The sequence below is a fragment of the Tachyglossus aculeatus genome, chromosome X3 (assembly GCF_015852505.1).
Source record: "Tachyglossus aculeatus isolate mTacAcu1 chromosome X3, mTacAcu1.pri, whole genome shotgun sequence".
Classification (NCBI taxonomy): Eukaryota; Metazoa; Chordata; class Mammalia; order Monotremata; family Tachyglossidae; genus Tachyglossus; species Tachyglossus aculeatus.
Window position 1 is genome coordinate 27,895,491 of NC_052099.1, and position 24,421 is coordinate 27,919,911.

At 39.1% G+C, this 24,421-nt stretch overlaps 1 long non-coding RNA gene across 1 annotated transcript; it reads right to left on the reverse strand.

Annotated features, from left to right (window-relative positions):
• Positions 1-21,115: 21,115 nt before the first annotated feature.
• LOC119948752 lies at positions 21,116-24,378 on the reverse strand. Its single transcript, XR_005457047.1, has 2 exons — positions 24,203-24,378; positions 21,116-23,365 (listed from the first exon to the last, which is right to left on the reverse strand). It is a non-coding gene; the product is annotated as an uncharacterized LOC119948752 (long non-coding RNA).
• Positions 24,379-24,421: the final 43 nt, after the last annotated feature.

Below are 24,421 nucleotides of genomic sequence, written 5' to 3' on the forward strand. Positions count from 1 at the left end.
TAAAAACTCCAAATTCATCTGAATGGGCTTGATGGATGCCTAGGGAAAGAGCAGGGACTCCCCTAGGGAGGGGGATTTAGTTGAACTGCATCACACCCACTGTGGGTATACTTTCTTCCCAAGTGGCCCTAAAGAACTCAAAGTTCTAGAAATCATCTGGAGACCCTGGATAATAATAATAATACTAATAATTTTAGTATTTGTTAAGCACTTACTATATGCCAAGCACTGTTCTAAGCGCTGGGGGAGATACAAGGTAATCGGATTGTCTCACATGGGGCTCACAGTCTTCATCTCCATCTTCCAGATGAGGTAACTGAGGCACAGAGAAGTTACCTGACATGCCCAAAGTCACACAGCTGATAAGTGGCAGAGCCGGGATTAGAACCCACGACCTCTGACTCCCAAGCCCCGGCTCTTTCCACTGAGCCATGCTGCTTCTCTAAAGCAAATGTTACCTCTTGCCCATCTCTCCTGGAGATACAAAAACTTTTGGAGTGAACTCCCCTTCCTTTTGAAAGGGGCCTAAATAATAATAATAATAATGGCATTTATTAAGCGCTTACTGTAGCTCCATCCCTGCTTTTTGGGGGACCACAGTAGAGTAAGGGACATTTTGAGTCGCTATGCCTCACCCCGGCCTCTATCGATCAAATATTTGACCATCTTAAGACTGTCCTAATTGGCTTTGAGTGTGGGGATGTAGCTTTAGAGAGAACAATATTCTCCTAGAGTTACCCCTATGACAATTAAGGTGCTATTATTATATCTATTTAGTGTTACTTTGTGCAAAGCTAGGCACTGGAAAAAGGATAATGAATTGAATATGGTGTTTGATCACAGATGGGATCAGAATTTAAAATGGGGGACCTGACAACTGACTCACAAGAACCTAATTTCCACTATATTTTAATCCAATAAATTAATCTAGGTTAGGCAGTTGCTATAGTGGGTTCTCATTTCTGACCGCTTTTCCAAGCCCTGCTTGAAAGAGTGTTCCTATAGTTATTCTTTGGGGCCATCAGTTCCTCATAGATATTTCCTTGCAGGGAATCTTAGTTACTGGATTCAATTTAAATGATGAATTTGTATTTTGTACACGAGCCCAAAGGCCTTAGGGCATTGGGCATGTTTTAAAGAAATCAAATAAAGAAAGAAAAATAAATGAAACAAAGAGAAGTCTTAATGGCTCAATAATCAATAATCTGTTTGTGAAAAGGGCCAGTGTGAAATCCCAGAAGGTGGAAGCTCTTTCTTGAATGCATTCAAGGGGCAGAGGGTAGGGGAACGTTCCCAACATTTACCCCGGGAGCGCTTAAAACAGTGCTTTGCACGTAGTAAGTGCTTAACAAATACCAAAATTATTATTACTTGGAGGATAATACAAACCTTTATGCTATGTGTTAGACCAAAAGCTCCAAATCATCTGGCCCATGGAGAAAGGCTTGGTCATTACCAATCTGGGTGTATTTAGAGAAATGAGGTGAGAAACAGCGTGATTTGTGGATAGAACACCAGCCTGGCAGTCAGAATGTCATGGGTTCTAATTCTGGCTCTGCCACTCATCTGCTGTGTGACCTTGGGCAAATCACTTAATAATAATAATAATAATAATGGCACTTATTAAGCGCTTACTATGTGCAAAGCACTGTTCTAAGCGCTGGGGAGGTTACAAGGTGATCAGGTGGTCCCATGGGGGGCTCGCAGTCTTCATCCCCATTTTCTAGTTGGGGGAACTGTGGCCCAGAGAAGTGAAGTGACTTCCCCAAGGTCACTTAACTTCCCTGTGTCAATCAATCAATCAATCAATCATATTTATTGAGCGCTTACTTTGTGCCATGCACTGTACTAAGCGCTTGGGAAGTACAAATTGGCAACATATAGAGACAGTTCCTACCCAACATTGGGCTCACAGTCTAAAAGTGTCTCAGTTACCTCATCTGTAAAATGATGATTGAGACTGTGAGCCCTAGAGACTGTGAGTCCTATGTGGGACAAGGACCGTGTCCAATCTGATTTGCTTGTATCCACCACTGCACTTAGTTCAGTGCATGGCACAAAGTAAACACTTAAAAAATACCATAATAATAATTACTATTATTATGAGAGGAATCCTATTGTGCAGGACACGGTTGTCCTTGAAAAACATATCTTTCTCTTCCTACTGGGTAGCATTTTAGTGATTTTGAAGTAATATAATAATAATAATCATAATGGCATTTATTAAGCGCTTACTATGTGCAAAGCACTGTACTAAACGCTGGGGAGGTTACAAGGTGTTCAGGTTGTCCCACGGCGGGCTCACAGTCTTAATCCTCATTTTACAGATGAGGTAATTGAGGCCCAGAGAAGTTAAGTGACTTGCCCAAAGTCACACAGCTGACAATTGGTGGAGCTGGGATTTGAACCCATGACCTCTGACTCCAAAGCTCGTGCTCTTTCCATTGAGCCACGTATCAGCTCACTTTGGAGCAATGATCTGAATAATTCTGGTGATGATTTTAGTACAGTGAATAACGCATGGTTCACTGGAGTAATGACCTAATTGTTTTAGAGGAACTATAGTCTAATAATCACATTTAAAACTTCTAATGTGTAAGATACTCACATATACCCTTTAATGTTTCATTCTTTCTAAGTCCCACAATTCCTTGGACATCAAAACAAAGAGAAAGCTATCAGAAAACCGGCTATGTTCGAAACAAGAGCTGGTGATCTTGGTTAATTCCTTTCACCCAGAGAAAGAAAGATTATAAAGGAAAGTTGCAGAATACTTTTCTTGCATAGATAGTGATGTGTTTAACTGTAGTTATTTATCCTCCCAATTACACAGATGAGAAAACTGAGGTAAGGAATGATCCAATCCTTTGTTCAAGTCACTTTGAATTCAAGGCAGAACCAAACTTGGGTCTAGACTGTAAGCTCCTTGTGGGCAGAGGACATGTCTACCAACTCTGTTGTATCGTATTCTCCCAAGCGCTTAGTACAGTGTTCTGCCCACAGTAAGCACTCAATGAAATTGATTGATTGAAACTTTCTGTTACCAGGTTCTTTGCTCTATTCACTTGTCAAGCTAAACTGTCATTGAATAATGTATAGGAGGAAAATTTAAATTAGAAACAATGGCAAATAACACTATACTAATGATAGATAAAATATTTTAAAAGTGACAAAGAAAAGAAATCTCAATTTTAATTAAGGTTTCTATTTGTGTGGTATTTTGACTTTGAGAAGATTCTCAGTCCCCCAGTTTCCTTTCCACACATGTATTCTTCAACCTCCACCCCAGTGGGTAAGGAAACGATGAGAAAAATAAAACCAGAAAGATAAACTATCTTGTTGTTCTTTGAGGTGCCAGTTTAAATTAGATCTATACCTGGTGGTTCTTGCCTTGACTAATGAGAGCAAAGAAAGAGAAAGACAGGAAGATTAAGAATACCTAAAAACACCTATGACTAAATAAAACTGCCCTTATTTACCAGAATCACAAACTGTTATGAGCATAGCCGACAGCTGGAGGGAATCACGGATAGGATGATGTATTTGTCGTCTCATGGCATTGGAAAGCATACGTACAACTGGCAGCTGAAATAAAATGTGGCTTCCAAGAGACAATTAATTAACAGTGGAAATACAACAGATAAATGAAAGACTTCTTGTTCTTAAAGGTTGTTCTTCAGAGAAATAAATCACATAGGAGTATATAGAGCTAGCAGTTTGCCTCCTCATCCATGATTAAGTGCTGTTAATGTTGTCAATTTGTATTCTTCCTTTTGCTTGGGAGTTCAAATCGAAAGGGGTTTGAACATTTACTGCAAACGAGTGAAAAATATTCGAAGCTATAAATGAGGCAATCCAGCATTTTCCTATGCTCTGCGTTAAAGGGTGTGTGTGTGTGTTTGTGTGTGCGCACGCGCTTGGGCACGTGTTTGTTGTAAATTTAATTTTTCCAAATAAAGCCTTTATGTTTTTGCCACTTTTTGGCCAAAATCCTGGAAATGCTCATCAAACGTAATAAACCCAAAATGTCATGTTTCTCCATTGGAGATGTTACAAGTTAGAAGTAAAGTGAGGCACAGAGACATTAAGTCACTTGCCTAAGGTCACACAGCAGGAAAATGGCGGAGGTGGAAGTAGAACCCAGGTGCTCTGACTCCCTAATCTGTGCTCTTTCCATAGGCCATATTGCGTCTCTGTATCCTCTACTCCATGCATTAGTTCAGAACATTGCTACAATTCAGGAAAGCATAAGATAGGTCTTTACTGTGAGGATACATTTGAATTGGATGTGACACAGGCTAATGAATGGGATGAGTAGATAATCATTACTCTCCCCTAGATATTAAGAATATACTTTCAAGTGAATACATCATATAAGCAATGGCCCCAAGTGCCATAGAGATATGTAGATACATTCAAAATTAATACTGGAGCCATTTTTCCATAAATGGAAAGAAATCCCTGTTTCAGAAAAGATATGCTCTAGCAACCTGTGTTTTTTTCCATTAGAACATTCTTGGAAGTTTATGTAGAAGGAGTACAAAGTAAGTCAATAATATTTAAAAAATATACTTCACAAAGTTAAATACTGGAAATACCTTCTCTCATGTATTTTTGATGAAGGTTTTTCACAGTTTCTGCAAGATGATGATGATGATGATGGCATTTATTAAGCGCTTACTATGTGCAAAGCACTGTTCTAAGCGCTGGGGAGGTTACAGGGTGCTCAGGTTGTCCCACGGGGGACTCACAGTCTTCATCCCCATTTTACAGATGAGGGAACTGAGGCACAGAGAAGTTAAGTGACTTGCTCAAAGTCACACAGCTGACAATTGGTGGAGCTGGGATTTGAACTCATGACCTCTGACTCCAAAGCCCGGGCTCTTTCCACTGAGCCACGTTGCTTCTCTAAGTGAAGTGACTTGCCCAAAGTCACACAGCTGACAATTGACAGAGCCGGAATTTGAACCCATGACCTCTGACTCCAAAGCCCATGCTCTTTTCCACTGAGCCACGCTGCTTCTCTAATTAACCAGTAGCATAATTTTTATGGTTCATGACCACAGTTTATTCCCGAATAGAGTTTGCCCAGTGTCTTTTCCCACTGATCCTCACTTTATTTGATTTAATACTCATGTAAGTGTTGTGTTGCTATGGCACAATCCTTTGCTAAATCCAAGCAGTGGACAGCCTAGCAAACTGCTAATGGTTCTCCATAATCTCCTTTTTGTGCCTATTTCTCTCCCACTATGTCTCTTCCTGACCACGCCTTTCTAACCCTGGGAAAAACCAGACAAATTAGCCCGTGTTACCATTAAAATGTATTCCAATATAGTATATTTAAAAAAATTCACCATTATGTAAAACGTTTCCACCCTAAAGAGGTTGTGGATCAGGTTTATTTAATCCCAACCTGTAATTTCTATAGAAATGGATGTCTGTTCATAATTCAGAATATTGTATTTAAAATCAAAGGCCTTGGTTGCCTTACAAAATCACTAACCTTTTAGAGGTAGTGCTCTATAGATAATCTATGTTAGGTACAAATGTGTGTTTTTTAGAAAGATTTGTTCCATAATTTGTTCAGCAGGGCATCATTACAATCCAGCCCTCTGGGGACTACTATGCAAATAAAATCCATCTGGAGATTGTGAAAGAATGTCAGTAAAATATCAGTAGTACACCTAGATTATCGGGAAGATGGAAAAGACACATATAACATAGCTCACTGAAATGCCCTGTGCTTACTAGGATAGATTTCATAGCTCTTACGCTCTATGATTATGTTGACAAGAAGAATAGTTTGATATTAAGGTACTTTTGCAACAGAGGCTTATGTATGTGATACCTTCCCCTTAGTTTAACAAATCAATCTCCAACTAAGTTTAATTTCTGTACCAAAATTACAACATTACATTGTATCTTGGCATATATTTTCCATTCTGCCCACATTCATCCTTTCATTCAATGAACAATTGAAACCCTCTCTAAATTCAGATTGATAGTCCAATTGCACATATAATACCCCAGGAGAAGTTGGGAAGAGGAGAATGGAAACCTAGTAATTCTTTCTTTGAATTGGACCACCTACATATGGGACACCATGTTAAGAGGATTCTAAGCAGGCAAATGTTTAATTAGAAATGAACTCTTTACTTGATTTCAGACCATCCAGAACAACAATAACAAAGGGCACACATTTTTATTCCACAGAACCACCTAGGCCATGATGCTTTGGCCCTGGAGATCTTAAACTGTGCAATCGTTGCATTTACTCATTGTGGGTAGGGAATGCATCTGTTATACTGTACTTTCCCAGTGTTTAGTACAGGGCTCTGTACCAAGTAAGCACTTAATAAATCCGATCGATTGATGAATTGAGCATTTACTGTGTGTAGACTGCTACACAAAGCACAGAATAGGCAGACCCAAACCTTATTTTCAATAAATTTACAATTTAGTGAAGCAAAAAGCATTCAACCTCTCCACTCCCTATTCTCTCATAGTCCACTTCCTTCCCTTTCTCCTGAAGTAGAAGAAAATGGAAACAAGATTGTGAGCCCCACAAGGAACAGGGACCATGTCTGATTCTCACTAGTGTATTTTGTTCCAGTGTTCAGCATAATGCTCTGCCCACAGTAACAACTTAATAAGTACAGTTACTGTGATCACTAGAAAGTTGCTGATATTTTAAAGAAAGCCTTTGGGAACTGGCCCACCTTTAATGTAGTGTTCCTTGCCTTTCATTAACAGTAGCAAGATCCAAGGGAACTTATTTGGGAAAGGATTTGATATGAGAGGTTTCTTTAGAACAGTTAATCAAAAGATTAAATTGGGGCAGGGAGCGGATGTTGACAGTGTCACTTCTGAGGAATAAATGAATGACCAGGATTTGGGAAATAAAGTATTATAGCAATTTGGAGATCTGTGATAAAATATTCCTGCAGCAGCTTTTTTATTTGTTTGAATTGGTAGGAAATTGCATTATTGACATTAACATAACTGCTTGATATGGTGTTAGTAACATTCACATTTGTTTTTTGAAATAGAACACTCGTTGCCCAGAATGCATTCTCATCTTGATTTGAGGGAAACGAGTCACTCTGGGCCTTCATAAGCAGAATAATTGTATGCTTTTAACTTTGCAAGCATTTGGTCTCAGGGTTCACCATTTACTTTCAATAGAAACAAGAGTGCATTTCAATCACCAAATGGTATGACGTACCAGATGCCAAGATATTTACATTATGTCAGTTGGCATTTTATGATTATTAACAGAGGAAATGGGATCTGACAAAATGAGGGCGAGCCAGTGATAGAGGTGACTCTAAGTCAGTGCACAAACTTAATCAGTATATTTATTGAATGCTTAATTCTGTGCAGAGCACAGTAGAGTTAATCAATGTGATTCTCGCCCTCAAGGAACTTGTAGTCCAATGGGGAAGACAGGCGTTAAAATACATGATAGGTGGGAGGAAGCAAATAATATTATGATATATACATTAGACATCTCCATTGTGTCTGAGCACACAAGTGCTTAGGGACAAAGTGATGCTGAAGTCCTACAAGGTGGAGAATGGAGTGGGGAAATTGGAAATTAATCAGGGAAGGCCTACCTGGAAAAGATGTAATATCAGAAGGACCTTGACTATGGGGGGAGTTACAGTCTGCCAGAGGTGAAGGAAAGTGTTAGTGAGAGGCTGGCAGTAAAAGAGGTGAGAAGGAAGCTCATTGAGTAAGTACGTTTGAGAAGGGGGAAACATGCAAGCTGGAATGCAGTGGAGAGGAGGGAGAAAAAGTTGTAGGGTGTGATCTGATTGAATGCATGGACCCTGTGATGAGAAGTTTCTGCCTGACACCGAGAGAAATGGGCAACCACTGAGGGTTCTGGGGCATGGGATCATGAGAGAAAAATGATTCTGTCTCAGAGTGAAGCATCGACTAAAGATGGGAGAGGCAGAAGCCAGGGAAGCCTTGATGCAGTTTGGTGTTGCAGATTAGGCTCAGACTTAATGAAAAGCCATCCACATCATTAACCTGTCAATGAAAGTGACTCTCACCTTTACTTGCATTGCTCATCTCACCAGGAAAGAGAAGATATAAAGGTAGATCAGTCAACGTTCTAGTATTTATTAATCACCTACTGTGTGCAGAGCACTCTACTAAGCACTGGGAAAAAAAATACATGGGTGAGAATTAGACACAGTCCCAGGACCCAAAAAGATTCACTTCTCATCTCCCATCATAACAAGCGAGTGATGTTAACAGTGTCTCAGAGCAAGCCACAGCCCCCGTACCTGGAGAAGCAGTTCTATTAAAATGGGAAGAGTCGACTTTGCAGACCTGCTTTTGAATATACTCATTTATGAGAGTTTCCATTGTGCGGAAATCAAATTCAAGGGACAGCATCTGCCTCGTTGGGATTAAGACTGTTCTCCTCCACTAAGTTGGGATTCCCAAATAATGCATTTAATAAAGGGAGAGCACTTGTTTTACAGATCATGACTGAGATATTATATCTCTCTTTCACTCCTCTCTGGGAAACTTCAAAATTATTTGTGAGTGCCTTTTCAGTTGATTCACCTACTAAGGAATGGAATGATTATAGAGAAAGCACTTTCTCACTTCTTATGAAAATGATTAGCTATCAACATTTTGCTTGAAGGCACTTTCTGCAGTCCCATCTCCTTTCAAATCCATTAAATATGCCAGAGACCCAGCTGTCAATAGCCCTGTGGAGTAAATTTAATTTTCAGAGTCAATACAGAGCACAGCTGCATTAAGCATAGGATAATTCTGGCACATTATTAATTTGAATGGCCATGTTAGGCATTGTCTAGACAAGATATAAGCCCAAGTTTTCACAGGCAATCTGTACATAAAATGAACTACTCCAGGGTTGTAAAGAATACTAATAACACCGATCTGGCCTATTAACCAATATTGATTGCTCTTACCATGACACGGTCCAGAGGTTTTAGAGGTGAAATAGTGATATGTTCGGCACTAGCGCTCTTGTTCAAGTACAACAGTAAATATTCCAAGTTGAGTTGCGAGATATGAGGCTTTCTAGGGTATTTTCTGAATTTATGATTTCTTAAAGATGCGATGCTTTGAGAAATCCGTTCCCAAAGTGTCTGAATTTCTTACCAGACCAAGCTGGAAATGGAGTAGCAATAGGGCATGAATGATTGCACTTGGTGAGCTCAACTTTCCTGTCCAAAGATCCATAGGGAGCCATCCTAGGAGAACAACTGTTCCTCATAAACCTATCCAAGTGTGCTTCAGATGAAGACTTGCTGTGCACCCCCCTGTCACCTGGAATAGCCTTTAGCTACATTTAGGTGATGGTGAAGGGAGTGATGCACTTCCAGCATCTGATTGGAGAAAATATCAGGCCTTTGGGACCATCACTCCTAGCCCCTTTTTGGGGTGGGGGAGGTCTAGACTATCTGAGGAGTTACCTTACCCAGGGCCGATTTGTCCACCTGAGTGATGCAAGGAGGACTGGAGCCTTTTACAGGCTTGCAGAAACAGGAGAACATGCTCAGAGAATACCTGATTCTTCCGCCTACCAAAGTCTTGTGAGATTTGAGCACTCCAGACAGGGAATACTCAGGATAGTTACTGAATGCAGCATTCTCTCCAGCCTGGAAATTAAGCATCTTGGGCAAATGAGGTGTTGCTTCATTTATTAAATTAGGCAGATCCCAAAGCACTCTTTAGGGTGCACAATTCTGCATCCACTGGAGAGAATAGGGTTCTGGGTTTTGATTTTCTGGCTCCTATAAAAGAACTTTGGTATGCATTTAGCAATATGCTGTATTTCTCTCCACAAACTCTACTACTGCACTCCAAGCAGCCATTGGAACATAACTGCAGGGAAGAGGGTGTAAGAAGCACTAGACAAAGCCACTCTCCCTAAAACCATTCCTATGTTGTAGATTCTCAGTTCTGCAGTCTTCATTCTGACCATATATGCCTTTGACCTCTTTCACTGAAACTTTGCTATATTTTACTTTCCCAAGTGCTTAGTAAAGTGCTGGGCACACAGTAAGCACCCAATAAATATGATAGATAGACTGATTGATTGATTGATTGAACTGGTTGTTTTGTTCTATGAATCTTCTCTTTCCAACTTAGAATGTAATTTCCTTTTGGGTCAGGGACTGTGCCCTAAATGATACTTTTATAGTGATTATGAAATTAAATATCACATTTTATTTGATTTCCCACTCTATCAAATGATATTTTATATGATTGTTATCCCATGTTTCCCTATCTGCCTAGATCATATCCAAACAATTCAGGCATAAATGTGTTTCACGGGTGTGAATTAGGCAGATCATTTCCGGGTGTTTACCTTGTATTTTTAAAGACATCTTGATGCTTCTCTTGACTTGGGAATCCCCTGTCTTTATCTGGGCTTAAAAAGATGACCTGTTAAATGAGGGTGACCAAATCTGAGTACAGCCTTTAATTTGAGGCCCAACCATACCTTAACTTTACATGTAATGAAACATGATCAAATTATGTAGGTCTTTTTTGCTCTTTCAATAGCTACTCTTACTACCCTCCCAGTTTCCAATTTCCAAGGGATTTTTCTGTTCTACTCCGTGTTTTTCCAAATCTTTGGAAAAGACTTTCAGGGTTTTCTGTAGAAAGACTTTAAATCATTTCATGCATTTTTTTTAATTCTCTTTTTCACTCTGACATCTTGTTCATTTTTTTGACTGCCGCTGTGAGTCGAGCAGATGTTTTCACTGAGCTATGGTGATTTTTAGATCTTATTCCCAAGAGGCTACAACTAATTCAGAGCCCATCAGCATATATGAGGAGGTTAATTTATTCCTTCCAGTGAGTATTACCTTGCACTTGTCTACAGTGAATTTCATCTGCCATCATATTGCCCAATTATCTAGTTTTCTTAGGTCCTTTTGCTCGTTGCTCAAACTCTTCCCTGGAATTGGCTAACCTAAATATCTTTGTGTTATTGGCACATTTTACCTCCTTGCTAGTCACTCATATTTGATAACATGAATGGATTCTTAACATTCCTTTATCAAGTGTTTGTCTATGAGTAGGGAGCTGAAGAGAGACCAATAGAGTATCTAAAGATGTAGCTTTTATCTGCTGGAATAATTCAACTTAATAGGGAGTGTATTTTGAATACTTCCATCTAATATTTTTTTTTAAATGAAGATTCAATTTTGAGTTTTTGAAAATCACCTACTGGGGCCTTTATTTCCTTCAAACCCATGAGAAAACCAGCTTGGTTCAGTTGATGTATTGGAGTTTCATTTCCCATCTTGGTTAATTATCTTTTAAACATTTTTTCACTTCTGTTATAAAATCTTTTGTCTTCAAGAAACCCAAGCTCATCTCAGTTTACCTGTCCTTTAATTTTTTATAAAGACTTTCTCATGGGATATTAAAACATCAAATGTCTACACAAGCTAGGGGATAGAGAAATTGGCTTGAGGCTATTCCAATGTGATGAGATTGATAAAACAGAACCACACTGCTGCTTTCTGCTATACCTCTGCCAGCTGGAGGTGGCCAAAATGGCCTGCTGAATAGACTTAGGTCATGGGTTTCTTTCAATCTAGTAATGAATCACTAAGTATTGATATTTTTGAGCACTTATTGTGTGCACGGCATTGAACACTTGGGAAGTACCGCAGATGTTAGATCTGGTTCTGTCCAATTTATTCTATCCTGTCATGCTTCAGGGTGCAACAACCATCTGCCAAAACAAGTCAGTCCATGGGGAAATTCTTCCAACTCAATGGGTTAAGAGCACTTTCAAAAATTTTTGAAAGGTGATTCATCTATGAGCAAATGACTTTGCTCTCGAAGCACAGATACAGGAAGATCTGAAATGGCCATGAGTCATGTTCTCTGTGAGTCAGGGCTCTCACCTGTTAAATGGAGTTAAAATATGTGTTCTTCGTCCTCTTACCCTGTGAATCCCCACCATGTGGATCAGGGCTGTTTCTGCTCTGACTGTCTTGTATCTGCACCAGGGATTGGTTCCTAATAAGTACTTAAAAAAATGCCATCATTACTATTGTATTAATGATGTGCAGTGAAGCAACTACCAGTTCCCAAGTTCTAAATGGGATGAATTTGCGTGGATTGCCTGTGAGGAATTTTTTACTTGAGACCTGAAGCTCTTATATATATATAATGTGTGACCTTGGGCAAATCACTTCACTTCTCTGCGCCTCAGTTACCTCATCTGTAAAATGGAGATGAAGACTGTGAGCTCCACGAGGGACAACCTGATCACCTTGTATTCCCCCCCCCAAAACACACACACAGAGCTTAGAACAGTGTTCCTAATTCTCCAATCAATAAATTATGGTTATGTATCTTAAGTACTGCGGGGCTGTGGGAGGGGTGAATAAAGGGTGCAGATCCTTAAAAGCAAAGCTAACACAGGAGGGAGTCTCAGAAGAGGAAAAGAGGGCTTAGTTGGGGGTGGCCTGTTGGAGGAGAAGTGCTTTTAATAAGACATTGAAGGTAGGGAGAGTGATCTCCTGCCAGATGTGAAGAAGGAGGGCATTCCAAGCCTGAGGCATATAACTGTATATATATATATCTGAATATCTATATTCTTTATACATATATATCTAGACCAAAGTCTTCTTGAAGACAGAGAATGTTTCTACTTTATTGCACTCTGCCAATTACTTAGTACAATGCTCTGGAACAGATAGCACTCAATAAATTTGATTCATTGATATATACAGAGATACAAATTTTGAACTTTTGTCAACTTTAGCTTCAGTGAATATTTTTTAAGGATTTTTTTTGTTTTAGCAACTGAAGAATCTCACCCAATATCATCACTATTTACTTTTTTAAGTAAAGTGAAACCCACAAAACTTTTATGTATGCTCTCAGGTGTACTATGCTATTTTTTAAAAAGAAGAAAATTGAATTAATGATGCTATAGTATTTCCCAGACAATATTTGTTCCTCAGACTATTTCAAATGGTCTTTTAGTAGAAACCTTGTTTCTGCTTCAGTTTTCTGAAATAACTAGTGTTTCTCCAGGATCCTACTGTGGTCTGATCAGATTTAAAAACAGCAATAGCACACTGAAATGTCTCATTGCGCATTCTTAGCTAATTGACCTCTTGATGCCAGCGTAAGGGTCTGGGAATCTGGGAGAAAAAAACTTGGTCTATTTACTTTTTATTCCAGGTAAATGCAAATTTAAGTGAAGTGAAACAACTTAGTCATGGGATGCCAGTAGAAATTTCGCATCATACTGCAGCTTTGCTTTCTTAGCGAAGCTTCGTTGATCGAAAATGGCAGTGAAAAAGATTTGTTCAGGCATCAGTGTTCTTTTCTACTTCATTTGAAAATAGACAATGTTTCCTGTACAATACAAGTTATCCCACCACAACAATGAAATTTGGGGGCCAGTTTCTGACACGTTGTATTTATTCTAAATCAATTCCTGCTATTTCCAATTTCCTCCGGAGAACTGTCATTAGCAGGAGTTAATGACCAGCTTGAGGCAAAACTCAGGGTTCTTCCATCCTCAAGGAAAAGTCATAACCTGTAGTTGTGACTGATTGAGAGGGGATTAGGACAATTATAAAACACACTCAGTGGTATGAAATGTAGTGGGAAGACAACTAGCATTTTTAGGTGAGATCTCTTCTGACTCCTGGTTTATGCTCTGAGAGCTTTTTCTATTTCTATCACTTACGTTATCTAACTGCTCATCTACTTTCTCTTTGAAGATGAACTGGCATTAAAATATCTTATTCGCACTTAAAATAAGGGAGACATTTCTGAAATTGGTTTGAGCATTGTGTCACTGAATAGTTATATATAGTGTCGCTCCATGTAATTTAGAGAAAGTTCAATATTTTTTTTTTACTTTTTTTGGAGATAATATGCCATTTCAGGTAGAAAAAAATAGTCCATTTTCCACAAGTTGGCAGGCAATTTGTCTTCTGTACCATCCAAGCTACAAGCCCAAAATACCGGCAACTCCAATTTTGATTCATTCATTCAGTCATTCACTTGTATTTATTGAGCACTTACTGTGTGCAGAGCACTGTACTAAGAGCTTGGAAAGTACAAGTCAGAAACACATAGAGACGGTCCCTGCTCAACAATGGGCTCACAGTCTAGAAGGGAAATACATGATCTGGAAATACATAAGGTCAGTAGGTGCAGATATCTTGGGAGACTATCTAGAACAAACCATGATTTTCCAATCTTTCAAGTCCAAAACAGTGAAATTTCCTGACATCAATATTCATTTTTCTTTAAAGGAGGCCTTACGACTTATTTTTATATTTAAAAAGTAGGCACTGGTCCACATACCGAGTTTATTGGTGCCTGGAATAGTCACATCCCGATTCCACATGCTTGAGAGGTGATGATAGAACTCTGATTAAAGGGGTCACAAAGTGTAGTATCTTTTTTCCTAAGAAGTCAGTAAACTTGATGCTAGGAAGGTTTATGGCCCATAAATGCTTTCAAGACACCCTTTTGCAAACATGTAAACTGACTCACTCCTTACATATGTCTGTCGACCCTGTTATAGTGTCAGCTTCTTGTGGTCAGGGAAGATGTCACTTTCTTATTCTGAACTTCCTGAGTGCTTAGTAAAGTGCCCCACACCAGGCACTTCATCAGTGCTGCTGCTACAACCACTCCTTGCACAGGTTTTAAAACTTCTTAGTTTTCCATCATAGTCCAATACCTATAAATTATTTCTATCATTGTCTGTCGTTCCCCCCTAGAATGGAAGCTTGATGTGGGCAGGGAATGTGACTGTTTATTGTTATGGTGTACTCTCCCAAGTGCTTAGTACAGTGCTCTGCACACAGTAAATATTCGATAAATTCATTCATTCATTCTTATTTATTAACTACTGTAAGTACAATCGAATACATGAATACATGATAGAAGTCATGCATCTAATTCTGCTATTTAACTATTGAATGATAGGATGCAAGAAGAAAGGACCTATCTGAAAGTGGATATATTTTCTCCCTTATCCTGGCTGTTGGGGCCCAGGCTACTGCCTGCTGGTGATTTCTCCCATTCCATAAAATGGAATTATAAATGGAGGGATGAATTATGACCAGGTTGTTGCAAAGCAGGATCCTCCTCTGAGGCCCCAGTGGATGGGTGGGTAAGGCTTGACAGAAAGGAAACATCTGGCCAAAATAACCATTTCTTAGAAGAGTACTCCGAATTGCAGATTTAATTACCGGTCTGAGATTTCACCCATGCAGAATGAGGTAGCTGAGCATAAACTACATTAGCAGCTAGATTCCAAAGACCTGAGATATTTATTGTATGGTGTGTCATTTAAGAAATGTATTGTTCGGCTTTAATGTAATGAGGTCAGTCCAGCTCATAACTGTACATATGTCCAGGGACATCCACCCTCCGCTAAGCACAAGAAAACAAGTCAGGGAGTTTGAGTTCAGCCCTTTCGTAAGTGGCAACACATAAAATATCTCTCTGAGCATTTGATATTGGAATTAAAATTACTCTCAGTATCAAGATAAGAGCAGTTTCTTCTCATTCAAGTAATGAGTTTGTTTCCAAAATTTTATTCTAATGACCCTGCACTCATGTTTAGATTGGATCTGTTATTGATAAGACAAGAATGTTTTGATGCTCAAGATAGAGTGCAATTAAAAAAAAAGTCTTGGTAAGTTGTGACTTTTTTTTCAAATATAACACACAGTTAAGGATGTGGCACCATTTCATTCTGTATGGTCTCATATCTATGTGGATGATTCCCTAATCTCCATCTCCAATTGTGACCCCCTCTCCTTTTCTGCAATCTCACATTTCCTCTGGCTTCCAGACATCTCTACCTGGATGTCCCACTGACACCTCAAATTTCACATGTCCAAAAACTGAGCTCCTTATTTTCCACATGAAATCCTGCCCTCCCCACTCCTTCCTATCCATCCAAACTACCATGCTGATGCAAGCATTTATCCTAGCCCGCCATGACATCTTTCTCCTCACTGACCTCCCTGCTCCCTGTCTTTCCCCACTCCAGTCCACACTTCGATCTGTAGCTTGGATCATTTTTCTGAAAAAAATGTTCAGCCCTTGTCTTCGCACTCCTCAAGAACCTCCAATCATTTCTCACCCACTTCTGCATCAAAATAGAAATTCCTTATCATTGGCTTTAAAGCACTCAATTAGTTTGCCCCCTCCTACCTCACTTCAGTGATCTCCGACTAAACCCCAGCCCTCACACTTCTCTCCTCTATCTCCATTTTACTCACCGTGCTCCAATCTCCTCCATCTTGCCACCGACCCTTTTCTCATGTCGTCCCAAAAGCCTTGGACTTTCTTTTTCTCCGTATATTCCAAAACACCACTGTCCCCACTTTCAAAGTATCATTAAGGTCACAATTCCACCTTCCCAACTAAGCCATCTTTTCAGTGACTCCCTCTCCCTTCTGTGGCATCTATGTACTTGGACCTTTGACCCATTTGATGTTTGCTCTACTTAGGTACAGTCTTTAAATTGTATATTACAAATATACAATTTATATTATATTCATTTATTTACTCAAATATTCATTTCATTTGGTTCATTTATATTACTGCCTGTCTCCCCCTCTAGACTTTGAGTCATTACGGGCAGGGACGCTAATTTGGTTGTATTGTACTCTCCCAAGTGCTTAGTACAGTGCTCTACAGATAGTATGTGCTCAATAAATACCATTGGTTGAGAAAAACACTTCAATACTGACCAAGAAATTGGGAGAGAATTATAAAGCATACAAAAAAAAATAATTCAAGGAACTTTGTGGTGAATGAAGACTGAGTGTGATAAGACAAAATCTACCTTATCTGAGTACATAGTGCTCTACAGATAGTATGTGCTCAATAAATACCATTGATTGATAAAACACTTCAATACTGTCCAAGAAATTGGGGGAGAATTATAAAGCATACGAAAAAAAAAACAATTCAAGAAACTGTGTGGTCAATGAAGACTGAAGACTAAGAGTGTGACAAGACAAAATCTACCTTATCTGAGTACATAGTGCTCTACAGATAGTATGTGCTCAATAAATACCATTGGTTGATAAAACACTTCAATATTGACCAAGAAATTGGGAGACAATTATAAAGCATACAAAAAAAAATTCAAGAAACTGTGTGGTCAATGAAGGCTAAGAGTGTGACAAGACAAATCTACCTTATCTGAGTACATATTTATCTTGTAGTAGTTGTACATACATTTTATTTTTACAAAAGACTAGAATGAAAGTGCTGAATAGAAATCAGAAAGCAAAAACTATATTAAAATGGCACATTTCAATATCATTGTGTGCATGTAGTGTCACTTTCCTAATAATAAATTCATTAATTCTGTTTACAGCAAAACTCACTAAAGTGAGGTAGAAAGAATACTAAATAATACATACTTTCTTCTCTGTAAGCATGTGATTTTATTCTAATGAAAAGTGTTTACAACATGGTATCATTTGGAATAGTGCCTGATTTCCAAATTAATGCTTAAAATCTGCAGTGACGAGAGAGTAACCAACTAGGAATGCATGTGTTACCTCTTCAAAATGTAAACTTTTGGATGTCCCAAACCTAGGAACTCTTATTTATAGTTCTGCAATTCTGTTGAAGTTATACTGGAAAACCTTTGGTCTTATGTGAAGGACGAATAGATGTTGAACCCCATTGCTACCATAATTCTCAAGTAATTGGGATGTTTAGATCCTGAATTTTATGATACATTGTTGGTCTAAAAGTATCTTTTGTATGGGTTAACTGTAGCAAGTTTTTATGCAGGTGGTGATATTGAATGATATCATTAAATAGATGATCTGACCCCCTTCTGTATAATCAGATATGGTCTGAGTAGCTTATATGAGAGAGTCCTGGGTTCGTTTTTACTACTGCTTATTTGCATATGTTGAACCCAAAGAAGGCATTGATTATTTAGACTATGTTCAATTTGTCTTTGAAATAGACATTTTAAAAAGCAAAAGAGCTTAAACCAACATGAAAGTAATCTAATTATGACATAAACATGAAAGTTAATAAGATTACTATGAATTGATCTAAATATTACTTAAAATAATTAGAAATGATTTTCTTACGGCACGCCATTTAAGTTAAGCCACTTCTTATGTTACCTCAGTAAGCAAACGGATTATTGCTCTCTGGAATATTTTTTTGTTGTTTATGACCTTCAGAAAGAAATAGCAATATTGGCAAACATGTCAATCACTGCTTTTTTAAATTGCTGAGTATATATTCTATATTCACTCTAGTTTCTTTATTACTGATTTTGCATATAGCAGTAATGGCGCAATGTCAATAGTCTATCTTCTTTTTGCTTTAAATCCTGAACATTTTCTTGGCATTATTTGCCCCTGTAGTCACTATTCTAGACTGCCTCTTGTCCAGGTTCCAAGAAAAATATAAACTAAGGGGAAGGAATAAATTTCCTCCAAAGGGAGACAAATCTGAATACGACAAAGGAAAATATTTCCTCAGTTGAGAACATCTAATTTTGTTATTTAAACTTCAACGCACTCGGGTAATTGTTCAGGGTCACAAAGTCGTTTTTTAAAATGAGTGTATATAATATTTTGTGTCCTGCAACCTGAATGTTGTTGTCTTACGCTGTTGAATCGTGTCCGACCCATAGCGACGCCATAGACACAGCTCTTCCAGAACGCCCCACTTCCAACTGCAATCATTCTGGTAATGTATCCATAGAGTTTTCTTGATAAAAATACAGAGAAGTGGTTTACCATTGCATCCTTCCGCCCATCACGGGTGAGTTTTGACTTGTAGCAGATTGCCTTCCACTCACTAGACACTGCCCAAGCTAGGACTGGAACGGGTAATCAATCAATCAATCATATTTATTGAGCGCTTTTTGTGTGCAGAGCACTGTACTAAGTGCTTGGGAAGTACAAGTTGGCAACATAAGCCTCTGCTTGACTCTCCCTCCTGTAGTCATGACTGGTAGAGGACTGGAAACTCTCCAGGTGCGACCTTGAGAGGAGTATTCTGAATACCTCAAGAAAATCGTGGTCAAAAAATACATTCAAAGTAATAGAGTACCTGAAAATTAATCAGTTAATTTGATCCATGGCAGCAGTAATAATAATAATAATAATAATAACATTTATTAAGTACTTACTACATGCAAAGCACCTTGTTTCAGAGAGCTGTTTTCAACTGAAAACTATTGCATTTCAGCCTCCTACTGGCTCTCCCAACTTCCAGCTTCCATCTCTTCCAAACTCTACTCCAGGCTGCTGCACAGATTATATTTATTTACCTTATTATTTATTTATTTTATTGCTTATTTATTTTACTATTTATTTATTTATTTTATTTGTGCATATTTATTCTATTTACTTTATTTTGTTAATATGTTTTGTTTTGTTCTCTGTCTCCCCCTTCTAGACTGTGAGCCCACTTTTGGGTAGGGACCATCTCTATATGTTGCCGACTTGTACTTCCCAAGCGCTTAGTACAGTGCTCTGCACACAGTAAGCACTCAATAAATACGATTGAATGAATGAATGAATGAATGTTCTAACCACTGAGGAGGTTACAAGGTGACCAGGTTGTCCCACGGGGGGACTCACAGTCTTAATCCCCATTTTACAGATGAGGGAACTGAGGCCCAGAGAAGTGAAGTGACTTGCCCAAAGCCACACAGGAGTCTAACAGGATGAACTAAGAAATAAACTTCAATTTGTCATCTGAGTTTAACAGTTCATTGCCAGGTTTCCGATCACTGTGCAGTTCAAACCAGCCAAAATTGATCTCTGCATCTGGGAAATATAATCAGGTTTTATTCTGGAATCCTAAACTCTACTCACTGTATACGTGGTGTTCTGTATGAGCCACCTTGCTCATACATAGGAAAGAGCCCGGGCTTGGGAGTCAGAGGTCATGGGTTCTAATCCCACTCCACCACTTATTGGCTGTGTGACTTTGGAAAAGTCACTTAACTTCTCTGTGCCTCAGTCATCTCACCTGTAAAATGGGGATTAAGACTTTGAGCCCCATGTCGGCTCAAAAAGAAGCAGCGTGCCTCAATGGAAAGAGCCCGAGCTTTGGAGTCAGAGGTCATGGGTTCAAATCCCAGCTCTGCCAATTGACAGCTGTGTGACTTTGGGCAAGTCATTCACTTCTCTGGGCCTCAGTTACCTCATCTGTAAAATGGGGATTAAGACTGTGAGCCCCCCGTGGGACAACCTGATCACCTTGTAACCTCCCCAGCGCTTAGAACAGTGCTTTGCGCATCATAAATGCTTAATAAATGCCATCATTATTATTATTATTATTATGTGTAGCCCGTGCTGAGGTCATCATGGCTTCAGTAGTAACTCCCATAGTTGTTCCCTCTTGAATTAAATGGTGTTATGTCATGGAAATATGGTTTAACTCTTGGCAATCCAGGCAACTTCTCAAACCACACTAATGAAGGTATGTAATGGGTTCATATTAGGTTTAGCCTGTAATTGGATTTTCATCGATTGCTTCCTGCTAGCAAGGAAAAATTAGCAATACAAGCTCAGTGTTCATAGTTAACACAAAATATATTATTAATGTTATTAGTTTTGGTTATCAATGAAATGGTATTTTTTATGGCATTTATTAAGCACTTACTATGTACAAAGCACTGTTCTAGGCACTGGGGAGGTTACAAGGTGATCAGGTTGTCCCACGGGGGTCTCACAGCTTTCATCCCCATTTTACAGATGAGGTAACTGAGGCACAGAGAATAATAATAATAATAATAATGGCATTTATTAAGCACTTACTATGTGCAAAGCGCAGTTCTAAGCGCTGGGGAGATTATAAGGTGATCAGGTTGTCCCATGGAGGGCTCACAGTCTTAATCCTCATTTTACAGATGAGGTAACTGAGGCACAGAGAAGCTAAGTGATTTGCCCGAAGTCACACAGCTGACAATTGTCAGAGCTGGGATTTGAACCCATGACCTCTGACTCCAAAGCCCGGGATCTTTCCACTGAGCCACGCTGCTTCTTGAAAGCGAAAGTGTGTTCATGTACCATTGGAGAATAAACCACCAGTTTAGCAAGCCTTGTTTTTTTTTCAAATAGATTTGATTTTTGGCCATAGGCAAACTACGTTTTAAGATAATAAACCATGACAGTAAATCCCTGGAAACACTTTTTGAAATATTCATTGATAGAAATGCAGTGGAAAATAAAAAGAATAATGGATTTTACATATTAGAATTTATCCTTCAATATTTAAACTTAATTTTCAAATAACCACCACCATCATAGTTCCTCTCAACCTGTTACATGAAGACCTCCTCTACAGAAAGTTCCTTTGGACTACTACATCAGAGGTGTTAATAAAGCTCAAGCTAGATCATTCCCACAGAAGATGTCAGCCACAGTTTTTCAAATGGAAAGGGTAGGAACAAAAGTTATAACCTTTACTTTTGTGCCTCACCTCAGGAAATGATTATTAAACTGTGTTGGTCACCATTCTGAATATCATTTTTAGGATGAGAATTGTGGAGAGGTGGCTATCTTGTCAGGGTCTGTAGATGTGCTCTGCACAAGGCCAGTGGTGTTCCAAGGAAAATTGTGGAAACTTCCATATCATTCACCAAGCTAAATAAAAGTTTAATTATTACTAATCACTTGATAGCCTAGTCTTAGAGAAAAAGAATTAGATTTGAATCAATCCCCCTGCTCTCAGCCTTTGAAATTCTTTGCATATTTTAACGTCCATTTTGTCTACATTAGCCGGGAGAGGATCTGTTTTCTTGTCTACAATGTTATCTTCCATCCTAATCAGTGCTTTTTATTTTTCTTGCTCCATACCGCTTGGTCTCCGAGCATGAGCAGTGAAATGGAGGCCGAAAAGAAAAAAAAAAAAGCAAAGCAAATACTGTATTATATCATCATCTGGGGAGCATGATTGTTTCTGCTGTGTTAATTTACACTAAAATCTATGACCCAGTGAGCCTGATTGATTGCCCAGGGCAGGAATCCGGCCCCTGGCCTAGTTTATTTTGTGAACTGTACCCTCAGATATCGCTGCAAGCCACAATGATATTGATTTGATATACACTAGATGGCTCTTTATGCTCTTCGGGAAATTTATTGCGCAGAGTCAGAGCTCAGACAGATGAGGAGAAGCAGCTCTTTAAATTGAAGAGGGTTATCATGGTTTGATTCCCGGGTCACTCGGGTTACCCAGTGTCCTGAGCGTGGGTAGGGCCCATCAGGCCCGAGGGATTTTAGTGCTCATCAGTTTTGAATGTCAAATCCCTTCCCCGGACCTGAGTTATTGCTAATAGGAACTTGCTTGGGTCTATGACATTTGGATGCCTTATAAGTTAAACATCATAACCCTTTCTTCATGTCACAGCCCTTTAAATTATTGGTGAGCGTAACACCTTTCCTGTGGACGTTTAGCATTCGACAACTCTGCGGTATAAGGAAACTTGCCTCCGAGGTGGACTGCTTCGGAACAGCTATTATCAGGAGGAGAGCTACAACTGTACATTCCTGGACTTCCGAAATAAATTAGCAACCTTGACATGTGGTCTCCAATTGCTAGAACATCTTGTTTCTGTACAATAGAAACCCAGTGGCCTTTGGCTACCCACACAATAAAAGTTAGAACGCAATCCTGCCTTTGAACGCGTTTGCTATTTTTCTTCAGGGAAAGCTACGCTTCTCCTGGATGAAAGATTGGCAGAAGGGAAATATTGTTCTTCCTAGGCACCTTGTCCAAGAAAGGGGGGAAAAAAAATCCTTCCTGTTGTTTTGGATTTGGCAAGATCTCTATTCAGATTTGGAGATGATATGCTTGTTTAGAGCTTATAATTTCGGGATCAGGAGTTTGTTCAGTAGAAATGCTGGCACGTCAGTCACAGAACTGACACTCTGGGCTTCAAAATGAATGTTAACTTGTAAGATAGGATCTAAATCCTGAGACAGTGGTATCACAAAGCAGTGTTAGCATGAAGCAATGGTAACAGGCAGACTAACTATATGTCTTCATTTACCCAGGGCAAAGTTCGACTTTTAAAGGGTGAACATAGCAATTTTATTTGTGTGTGTGGGGGTGTGTGTCTCCTTGAATTGGGACAGTCCCAGCTGCAACAGTAAACACATCTTGCCCAGACTCTGAGCGTCTCAATCTCCCTTTAAATATTGTCCTTCCATTTCCAGGCTAGAATGTACTCACTTGTGATTTTCAGATCTCTGGTACTTGATACATTGGCCTCATAAAATCCCAGGAGACTAACTACATCATTTCTTCTGCAAAAAGGGAAAAGTACATGACCTGGGAATGGTATTTTGAAGTCCTAAAATTTTGACAAAAATAATAGTGTCAAATTAGCAATAGGAATTGTGACATAAATGGTCATAGCCCATAAAAATGACATCTTTCATGGATATTATGATGAATTTTCAAATCTCCAATATAATGAGAGAATCAACACAATTCATTATCCCTTTCCCCAAGTATCACAGAGAAGATGTTCACAAGAATGCCTGAAGTTTCATAACAGCAGTGAAGTAACGTGGCCTAGGGAATAATACTCCCGGTCCTGGGAGTCAGAAGGACTTGGGTTCTAATCCCAGCTCTGCTGCTTATCTAAGTGACTTTTCCCAAATCACTTGACTTCTCTGTGCCTCAGTTGCCTCATCTGTAAAATGGGGATTAAGACTGTGAGCCTCAGGTAAAACAGAGACTGTGTCCAACCTGATTCATTACTCCAGCACATAGTACAGAGTCTGGCACATAGTAAGCTCTGAAAAACATCATTTAAAAAAATCATCTAATCACAACACAGACAATATAGGTTCACTTATATCAAACAGCTCATGTGGTTTTGGAGGGGATGGAATATCTGTCATCAGTGATCTAGTGAGATCTGAGTCCTCATTCTGACCCTGCCACTTGTCTATGGTGAGAGCTCTGTGCCTCAGTTACCTCATCCATAAAATGGGGTTTAAGACTGGGAGCCCAGTGTGAAACAGTGACTATACCCATCCTTATTAGCTTGCATCTACCCCAGCACTTAGTACAGTGCTTGGCACGTAGTGACCGCTTAACCAATATCATTGAAAAAAATGAAAACAAACCCCAGTCATTTTAACATTGACAAAAGGGATTGGGATTTGATGATTTCACTCACCATTAGAAATATTCAACTTACTTGATGCTAACTGCTACTTTCTAGAGTCCATTGGTGAAACTGATGAAGTGTTACTGGCATCTCAAATCTTGTAGCTCTGGAATTTTTTTCAAGTTCCCAGCACTTAGTATTGATGTTTGTTTATTTGTAGTGTTGTCTGTCTTCCCCCCTCTAGACTGTGAACTCATGGTGGGAAGGGATTGTTTATTATTTATTGTT